This window comes from Azolla caroliniana, unplaced genomic scaffold (assembly GCF_043228905.1).
Source record: "Azolla caroliniana isolate FFs.n. ecotype wild unplaced genomic scaffold, voAzoCaro1.0.p SCAF_13, whole genome shotgun sequence".
NCBI lineage: Eukaryota > Viridiplantae > Streptophyta > Polypodiopsida > Salviniales > Salviniaceae > Azolla > Azolla caroliniana.
In genome coordinates, this window is record NW_028230448.1 from 5,329,990 (window position 1) to 5,340,127 (window position 10,138).

The window sequence follows — 10,138 nt, forward strand, 5'->3', positions numbered from 1 at the left end:
TTGAAGAATTTATAAGTGAGTTTAAAGCCTGTTTTGGAGATACTAACTACATAAGGACAACAATCAACAAAATTCGACGATTATGCCAAGGTGATTGTCTAGCCTCCGCATACGCTGCAGATTTTCGCCTACTCGCCGCCGATATCCCTTGGAATGATCAAGCATTGATGGAGCAATTTTGTTATGGTTTACGCAATGATGTTAAGGATTTACTCTTGACCTTCCCCGAAGAACCAAAGTCATTAACAGAAGCAATCAGTCGCGCGGTGACATGCGACAACCGCCTTTTCGAACAACGTTCGGAACGGCAATTCCAGATGTTGAGGGCAAGATCAGAGCCCACCTACGCCTCAGTGGTAGCGAGACCTTTTCCGAGGGAGTCATATAATGCGTCTCTAATGAATACTCCGACTCCGATGGAGATTGACACTACACGTCGTCGCGGACCATTATCGAAAGAAGAAAAGCAGCGACGTCGAGCAAATCGACTATGTCTTTATTGCGGTGGACTAGGGCATATTGTAGTAAATTGTCCCAATAGGCCAAGAAGATAGGTAAACCAAATAGTTGCTATTTCTAATTGTACTAAACCAGAGTCTATTTCAGTAGGAATATCTAATAGTCCTAATAGTACTAATAGCCCGAATCTAGTGAACAAATTTAATGTCCTTAGTTAGTTAAAAGAAGAGTTAAATGACTAAGTCCAGCCAAAATAGGAGCTATTTGGTTGGACAACCCTAGATCTGTGTAGCCCATTAGTGGTTCCATTCCTGTTGGGATTACGGTCCCTTCGGATGGGATGGTCGGATGTCGGAGATGAATGCCGACAAGCCCGGTTGCGGTTTCGGAACCGGATGATGAAGACCCCGGCTTCGGAGCCGGATGACGAATGTACCCGGAGAGAGATCCGGATGCGGGGACATATCTGTGAATATGTTTGCCAAGGGCCCTTGAGGCTATAGTTGTAAATAGCCCGAAAGTCATATGTGTATAAATATGACTTAGGGCAAACAGTTTTAATGTTGCTACTCATTTTTCTGTTTTTCCACTCAAGAGGAGTGAAGAGAGAGCAGCCGTGAGAGAGATAGAGCGTGAGAGAGGAAGAGGTCGACGCCTCTGTGTATTTCCGCCGCCTGTGGCGAGGACAGCGAGCTCAAGGTCGTCGCCTTGCAGCTCGCCATTGTATATTTCTCTGTGCATAGTTTTGGTTCGGAGTCTTGTACTCCCGTGGTTTTTCCCGTCTAGGGTTTTCCACGTTAATCCCTGTGTTATCGTGTCTTTCTCTGTGTTTCCTATATTTTCTGCTGCATTGATTCGCGCTTCCTCGGTTGTGGCCGAGTGGTGAAGGGGAATCGGAGTGTCGATTCCTTACAATTCCCTCTAAGCCAGTTAGCGATGTGTTCGTAGCCCAAGTAACAGTTAGTAACATGTCTTAGCACTTCAAGATTCCAGAGCTAATTCTTGCTTCATGGATAGGAATTTTTCCCAAGCTCATCAGATATCTCTCAAAAAACTCCCATGTCCAGCCTCTGTAGTAGTCATTGATGGTCGTCCCATTGCTGCCGGAAATATCATAGAAGAGTCAGAGCCCATTAATATTGTCCTAGATAATCTACCGTGTGTAATATCATTTAATATAATTAGTATCCCAGAACATCCCATTGTTTTAGGATTACCATGGTTCGAATTACATAACCCAAACATAGATTGGAGAACAAGGGAAATCTGATATCAACAAGCCGGAGGATCTACTCATAAGATTGCAACCATTTTGCTACATTAGTTGCGGGAAGGACACAAGGAAGAAATGTTTCTCTTCGCAATATCAGTAAAACCCTCCAACTCCACTAAAGAGGAGTCCATCGCTCAACTTTGAAAGAAGTATCATCATTATGCTGATGTGTTCGATAAAGTACAAGCCAATACGCTTCCTCACCATCAACCGTATGATTGTCCCATCGATTTACAACTGGCAAAAGAGCCACCATGGGGACCGATCTACAATTTGTCACCAACCGAGCTAGAAGTCCTTCGAGCCTACATAGAGGAGAATTTGGAAAATGGTTTCATTTGGCATTCGAAATCTCCAGCCGGCGCACCCATTTTCTTCATCAAGAAAAAGGATGGATCACTTTGTCTCGTTGTAGATTACCATGGCTTGAATAAGGTCACCATCAGAAATAGTATGCACTTCCCCTTATGTCAAGTCTTTTAGAACGGAACAATGGTGCAAGGTTCTTCACGAAAATCGACTTACGGGGATCATATAACCTCGTACGGATCCGACCGGGAAATGAATGGAAGACCGCATTTCGCACCAGATATGGGCACTTCGAGTATACGGTCATGCCATTCAGCCTCACTAATGCACCAACAGTCTTCCAACACATGGCAAATGATATATTCCAAGATCTCTTGGATGTTTGTTTGATCATCTATTTGGATGATCTACTGGTTTATTCGAAGACCCAAGAAGAGCATAATTCTCATGTATTGTTAGTACTAAAACGACTTCGAGAACATGGTCTTTATGCAAAGCTGGAAAAATGTAGTTTCGGGTGTAACCAGGTGGAATTTCTGGGCTATGTCATCTCCTCGGAGGGCATCTCCATGGATCCAGCTAAGGTCAAAACGGTGGTAAGTGGCAAACTCCACGTTCATTGCGAGATGTGCAATGCTTTTTAGGCTTTGCCAATTTCTACCGCAAGTTTATATAGGATTACTCAAAGCTTGTTCTGCATCTCACACAACTTACTAAGAAGGGACAATCGTTTATTTGGTCTGAAGAAGCGGACATGGCTTTTGAGAATCTTAAGAAGGCATTTACATCGGGTCCTATTCTAGCTCACGTTGATTCGGAAAAACCATTCATCATGGAAGCGGACGCGTCGGATTTCACATTGGGTAGCATTCTGTCACAACAAGGTAATGATGAAAAGCTACATCCTGTGGCTTTCCACTCACGCAAGTTTTACGCCACCGAAATCAACTATGAAATTCATGATAAGGAGTTATTAGCAATAGTGGACTCTTTTACACAATGGAGGCATTTTCTAGAGGGATCCTCTCATCAAGTCACCATATTCAGTGATCACAAAGACCTTGCCTACTTTCAGAGTGCTCGTTGTTGCAGAAATCCGAGCCTGTGGGTCGGTCGAACGGGACCACTAGGGTCTTTGACCAAGGAGGCTGGATCAGGTGACTTGTGCTTGTAAGGAATCGAGCATTGTTTAGGTTTACAATCGGTTCGTTCTTGTTGTGGAAGATGCATGTATGGGTTGACTCATAGAGAGAGAGAGAGAGAGAGAGAATATTTACTGCACCACAAAGATGTCGTGAAGCACGTGACACATGTGCCAAACATTGCGATGTGTGTGTTACACGTGCGTAGACAAGCACCAGCCTCTATCCGCAAGTGGTGATGGAGGATTGAAAGGATCATTCAAGACAATGGAACGACGGAAGGACTAGTGCATGCGAGAAATATTAAAGATAGATTGATAGATAGATACGAACAAGACGAATTCCCGGTTTGAACTTTTGACTTCAAAGTTGAGATACAAGATACATTGCCAATGAGATAACTAAGATTTATTAATTACTATTGATTGCATACATTACCTGATTTCCTTTCCCTTCCTCTCCTTCTTATATAGATGGCCCCATGTGAGGGTGTAGTACATGCATACAATGCATCAAATGCATGCAATGCATGATGACCATGTACCTCATCCAAGCTCTCATGTACCAGTTGTTCGTGTGAAAAGTACAATGAAGAAAATAAGTTTCAAAGGAATAACCTAGTCTAATGGTATGTCAATTGCCTCCTATCTTAGAGGTGTAAGGTTCAAACCCTTACTTGCACCTCATTGTATGCGTTAAGCTTATTTTATATATTTGTGTAATGAACACCTAAACACACATTACACGTGCACATTCATGTGTTAACATACACGTCTAACCATCACTCCTTTCATACGTATGCATATTGCATCTTCTCGATTTCCCTCGTTCCACGCGATTTTCACACTGTTGCCGAAAATTTCCACGACATCGTGTGTTAAATCGATGTCAAGCTCAGTGGGTCCAATTCCTCACATGTTTCGACTTCAAAATTACATATCGTCCGGGGAAGCACCAAGGGAAAGCAGATGCATTATCACGGCATTCGTATCTTGGGACCGGAACGACTGCAAGCAACACAAGTCTTCGGCATGCCCTTGGATTCCCACGTTATTGATACCATACGTGCGGACTTGAAGACAAATGCTTTCGCCCAAGCCATTCTAGCACAAATTGATCCCTCTCGAGCATCTTGTTCACAGTCTTGACAATTCGAATATCATGATGGATTACTATTCTTTAAGAAACTCTTGTATGTTCCTAATGGTTCTTGCCGCCTTCGTGTAGTCCAAAACTGTCATGACACATATACAACTGGGCATTTTGGTAGTACAACGATCATTGTTGTGGCCCTGTATGCGACAATTTGTCGAAGATTTTGTTCAGACTTGTGATACATGTTACAGAGCAAAAATTCCAAGACATCATACATATGGTTTATTAGAACCATTAACCATTCCAAGCAAATCGTGGCAAATCTTCCAGTCTCATCACAAATCTTCCAGTCTCTAAGGGATTCAATGTGATTTTAACAGTAGTAGATCGATATACGAAGATGGCTCATTTCCTGCCATGTACTAAGGAAATCTCCAGTGAAGAAACCGTCGAAATTGTCATGCGTGAAGTATGTCGGCATCATGTCCTTCTTGATAATATCATCGACGATTGTGGACCCGAGTTCACATGACATCCCATGAGGATTGGTTTAAGGAGATACGGAAGCTCGAACGACCCGGCTATGGAGAAACCGGGGATGACACGATCCACCCCATATTGCATGTCGGCAATGTCTTGTTTGGCGAAGAGGGCAATCAGACCTACATCAAAAATGTCTTGCATGTTCCGACAATAACAAAGAATCTGGTCTCTGTCTACCAGATTGTGGAAAAGGGCATGCAAGTTGGGTTCAACAATGGAGGCTTCTTCATCGGAAGCTCGAACGACCCGGCTATGGAGAAACCGGGGATGACACGATCCACCCCATATTGCATGTCGGCAATGTCCTGTTTGGCGAAGAGGGCAATCAGACCTACATCAAAAATGTCTTGCATGTTCCGACAATAACAAAGAATCTGGTCTCTATCTACCAGATTGTGGAAAAGGGCATGCAAGTTGGGTTCAACAATGGAGGCTTCTTCATCGAAAAGGAAGGCCGACTTATCGCTCGTGGTCGGAGAGAAGGTTGAATGTTCATTCTCAATTATGACGAGATGAAATCGGCAATGTATGCCAAGGGACGAAAGGCCGACACTGACATAGAGTTGTGCCACAAACGAATTGACCACATCCATCTCCAAAAGCTCAAAGGAATGCGGTCGAAAGGAGTCTTCATTGGAGTTCCGTCTTTTACCGAAATGGAGAATATCAGGATATTCCGTTCAATAGCCTATGTACATATTCCCGATGAGAAATGGCAGAAGATCGATCCCAAGTCGGAGAAATGTATACTCGTAGGGTACTCACTCGAGCAAAAAGGGTATAAGTGCTTCAACCCTTCCATCAAGAAGGTACGAGTGAGTAGGGATCTCGTATTCGACGAGTCGACATCCTGGTGTACAATCGAATCAGCCCCATCCGACATAGTCGAAACTGAGTTCATCACAAATGTGGAGGAGGATGATCTATTGAGGCTCACATCAGACGAAAGTCCAATCTCAACCAAGTTGAGTGGACCATAAGAAACACGTTCGCGTTCACAAGTGGAAGGATCGCACATAAATGGAAGGATAAGGAATATTTTGATTGATTTTAGTACTTTTTCAATGATTTTACAAAACACATTGATACCAGTATCATACATGTTGAAATATACTATGAAAAAGGTTAAAAATCCACTATTTTCGTGATTTAGAAATAAATAAAAAAAGAGGAATTTCAAAAAGTTACATTCTTAATTTATATCACAAACTTTACAACTAATGTTATTTTATAAGAAACGATTTTTTAGAAATCATAAGAATTCAAAACACATGCTTTTATATTACTCGATTTGTTACAAGTGGAATGTAGTTACACTTAATAGCCAAAAATACATTCACGATCACTCCTTTACGGACAATCACTACTATAACTAATATACAATGACGATTCCTCCTCGTCATCCTCGAATGTACCAATCAGTGCATTATCTATAGCATAAACCAAATGGTTTGACTCTAGATTATATGTACCAGATCTCCTTTGCCTTTGACTCGAGCCAACTTGTAGACCTGGTAATTTTCTTTTATTATATCTATTGTTGACTTCCTTAATCGTCCGACTTTTGTACGCGTGAAGTCATACATGATGATATCCACATCAGAAATATCAAGGGTCGAGATGTTACGAATGTTTCGCTTCCTCTTCCTACCTCCCCTTCTCGTTGGGCATTCAATCATCTCCAATGTATACTTACATGTAAAAGCATTTGAACTTCTAGAGTTGTTCCAATGAACGTTTATAGACTTGATCATGTTTTCTATTTCATGCATTAGCACTTCTAGAATTTTACCAACCCAAAATTGGTGGCCATGTGAGTTCTCATCAGTCGGCGTTGCAATCAACATCCCCGCCGCGAGCTCTTGCAAATTGTCTTGCCATCTAGCTTCGGCTGCTTTGGTCATCCTTGGTCCCACATAAATGTCTCTTTGTTGTGGATGGACCAAACTGTCATTAATCGCATTTGCTGGTTGCTCCAGAGTTTTATTTACACGATCATGTTGTAGCGACCATGTGAATGGCATTTCCAAATTCCAATTATCACCAAATACACAATTGTCTATAATTCCTTTCTGATCACTAAAAAATACATCCTACCATGACGTGTCTTGTTGTGCGGCATATTTCTTGGCGGCCTCAATATGCTTTCTTTTTTCTTCCAAGGCTTGGAGCCATAACCGTTTTTGTTCGGATACCAAGTCAATATGCAACTGTCCTTTCTTCTCAATTGGCATTTGTTTAGCTCCATGGACAATTGTACTCGGCATACAAAGTAATAACTGGCAACCACCTTCAAGTTCCCATGTTGTAGAAGATGAATATTGTTTAGCATACAAAAGCGTAGAACCAGTTATTTCATTTTTCTTTATCATAAAAATGTCATTGAAGCTTATATTGTTTAACTTGGCGAGCACTTTAACATTCCCAACACCCCCATTTGATATATATCTCTTAAAGTCATATACCTCTTTCAAGTGTAACACTTTTGGGCATGGTGTATATGCATCACAATGACATCAAATAGTTTAGGTAATGTGAAAGCATCATGCCGAGACAACTGTCTGGAGAATGTGCTAAACATCTAATCTATATGATCATGTGTGTGGCCAACCAAAAGAAAATTGACTTTCACTTTTCTAAACAATCCTTGGTTGAACAACATACTTAGATAGCCAAACACAGTTGAATTTTTGTTCTCTCTACCAGTATTGTCCAGTTGAATGTATAGAACAAGGGGGAACGGTTGGCCCCAAGACAATAAAACTCGGTGAATCACTGTAACTGTTAGGTTAGGGTCATTGTGAACATTGGGGTATGTAATGAAGACGTGAGGTCCAACTGACCTATTATAAGCCAAGCATCCCACCAAGTGCATTTGAACAACGCACTCATCATTGACGTCTTTGGGGAGCCTCCGCATATGCGGCAAACACGTCTTCTTTTGGTCCATGCCATCTATCATTAAGCACATGTATTGTTCGGGCCTCTTCAAACACTTCTCTCTATGATGCATCTCCTTCTTTCGTTCTAACGATTGTGCCTCATGATGCTCCTGTAGTAACTTCTTACTCATATCCTTAGCCAAACTTTTAAGATTTGCACAAATGGAGCAATACCCCATCCCATGCGTACTTTACGTGGAATGATAACATTTGAAAATCGAGCTCTCCATAATCTTGTGAATTGGCTATATGTGACAGATTTATTATGTGAGCCCACCATATCAGATCGATAGACATCATAAACTTCCCGACGTGTGTAATTATTAGAGAGCTGCATCCTACCTGTAGTGGGCATTACTTCACAATTTAACTGAAAGTAACTTTTCATCCAACCAATAGCATGTCTTCCAATTACATCTTTCATACTTGGAACCTCTTTACAATTGAGCATCTGATCCCCGCTAAGTAGACGTTGTTGTACTCTATGTGGCCGCATGTTACTAACACATAATGCAATTTTGAATGCAACTCTACATATCTGTTGTGCATGGAAGATATAATACTCGAATGATACTTTGATCCTTGTACATTTGTTAGGCACTAGTTGCATATGTGACCCGAGGTAAGTGTCTTGCTCATCACCAGTCATCGAAAAATAGTATCGCCTTAATTCTCGCAACTTTGATTTTCCAATCATAGACATACAACCACGAGCACAACATATTTTTTTGACATCAAATCCAATCTGCTTATTTGATGTCACCAAGTTAAATCTAGCCAGATGAATTCTTCATGGGATTCCGCTAATATGCATAGGGCTTCCGGATTTCTCTTCCTGCATAGAAGTTGGTGTAACCTTGTTACTATCCAATTCTTTGTTGGGACCATCGCCCATGATATTCGATGTTTCATTGGCACTACCTTCATTCTCCGTATCTTTATTAATATCATATTCGTCAATAGAGAACTCTTCACATGTGTCATTATTCACATGCGTTGTAGGTGAAGATGAGCTCAGACAATATTCTTCGATAGAAAATGGTGATTCTGTCGACAGACAATATTCTTCGATAGAAAATGGTGAGTTTGTCGACAGACAATACTCTTCGGTAGAAAACATAGAGTCTAATGACAAACAATATTCTTCAATCGAGAACGGTGAGTCTTCACTCATGGCGTAAGGTCCACACAGAGCTCTTTAAGTTATGTGCTTGGGCTAACATAAAAAATTGATAAGCTCCTCTCTAAACATAAACTCCTCTCTAAACAAAAGCTCCCTCAATATAATGTCTATATTATTTAATATTATATTAATACAATAAATAAAGATATTATTTTTAATATAATAATTGTATTCACAATATTAATAATTACTTAAACTAGTCAGTATAAAGTTAAATCAATTATTGTTTATACCTTATTAATCTGATAATATATAATTTAAATTAAATTTACTTTAGCTATCAAGTGTAATATAATTACAATCATTACCAAGCCATATATATGTTGGTTTAAAATAAAAATCATTGGTTAATTAATGGCACCCATATTTAATATAGAACTTCTCAATCATTGGTTAATTCATGCCCACCATTTTAAATATAAGCCTTTTTCAATCATTGGTTCATTCATGGCCACATCTTTAATACAAAGCAATTAAGAGTCATAAAAATGTTGCTTTGAGTATTCAATCATTGGTTCATTCATGAACCTCTATCATTGTTTCCTTCATGACCTTCAAAGTCATTGTATATTAGTTTGACAATAAAATAATCATTAATATGTTAGTTTGAGTATTTAATCATTGATGCATTCATAAGCATCATTTAATTCAAATCCATTAGAGAGTGATTGGTACACTCAAGATTATGTACTAAATAAAGTAACTCTGGTTAAAGTGATTGTGGTTACTAACTAACTAACCTTAACCTTGCCAACCTTGGTTAAAGTGACTGTGGTTACTTTAATCACTGTGGTCAATCCCTATAAATAGGAAGACCTCATCATATCTCAATCACACACGCAGAACAAAGCATAAGAGCACACAGAGCACAAAGCACCAAATTGGGATCTCCCCCTAAGCATCGACAACGTCAACCATGTCTTCAAAGAAAATCGAGCGCCAAGACTCCACGTAAGCGTTTGACACTCTGGACATTTTTGTAAATATGTTTTAGCACTCAAGAACTCGATACGCCATATCAAATTCCTGTTTAAAGTTTGTGTTTTGAACAGGTATGCCGTATTGAGTTCTTATATAAAGTTTGCGTTTTCAACAAGAACTCGATACGCCGTATCGAGTTCTTGTATTAAGTTCGTGTTTTATACAGGAACTCGATACGGCATATCGAGTTCTTGTATAAAACACGAACTTT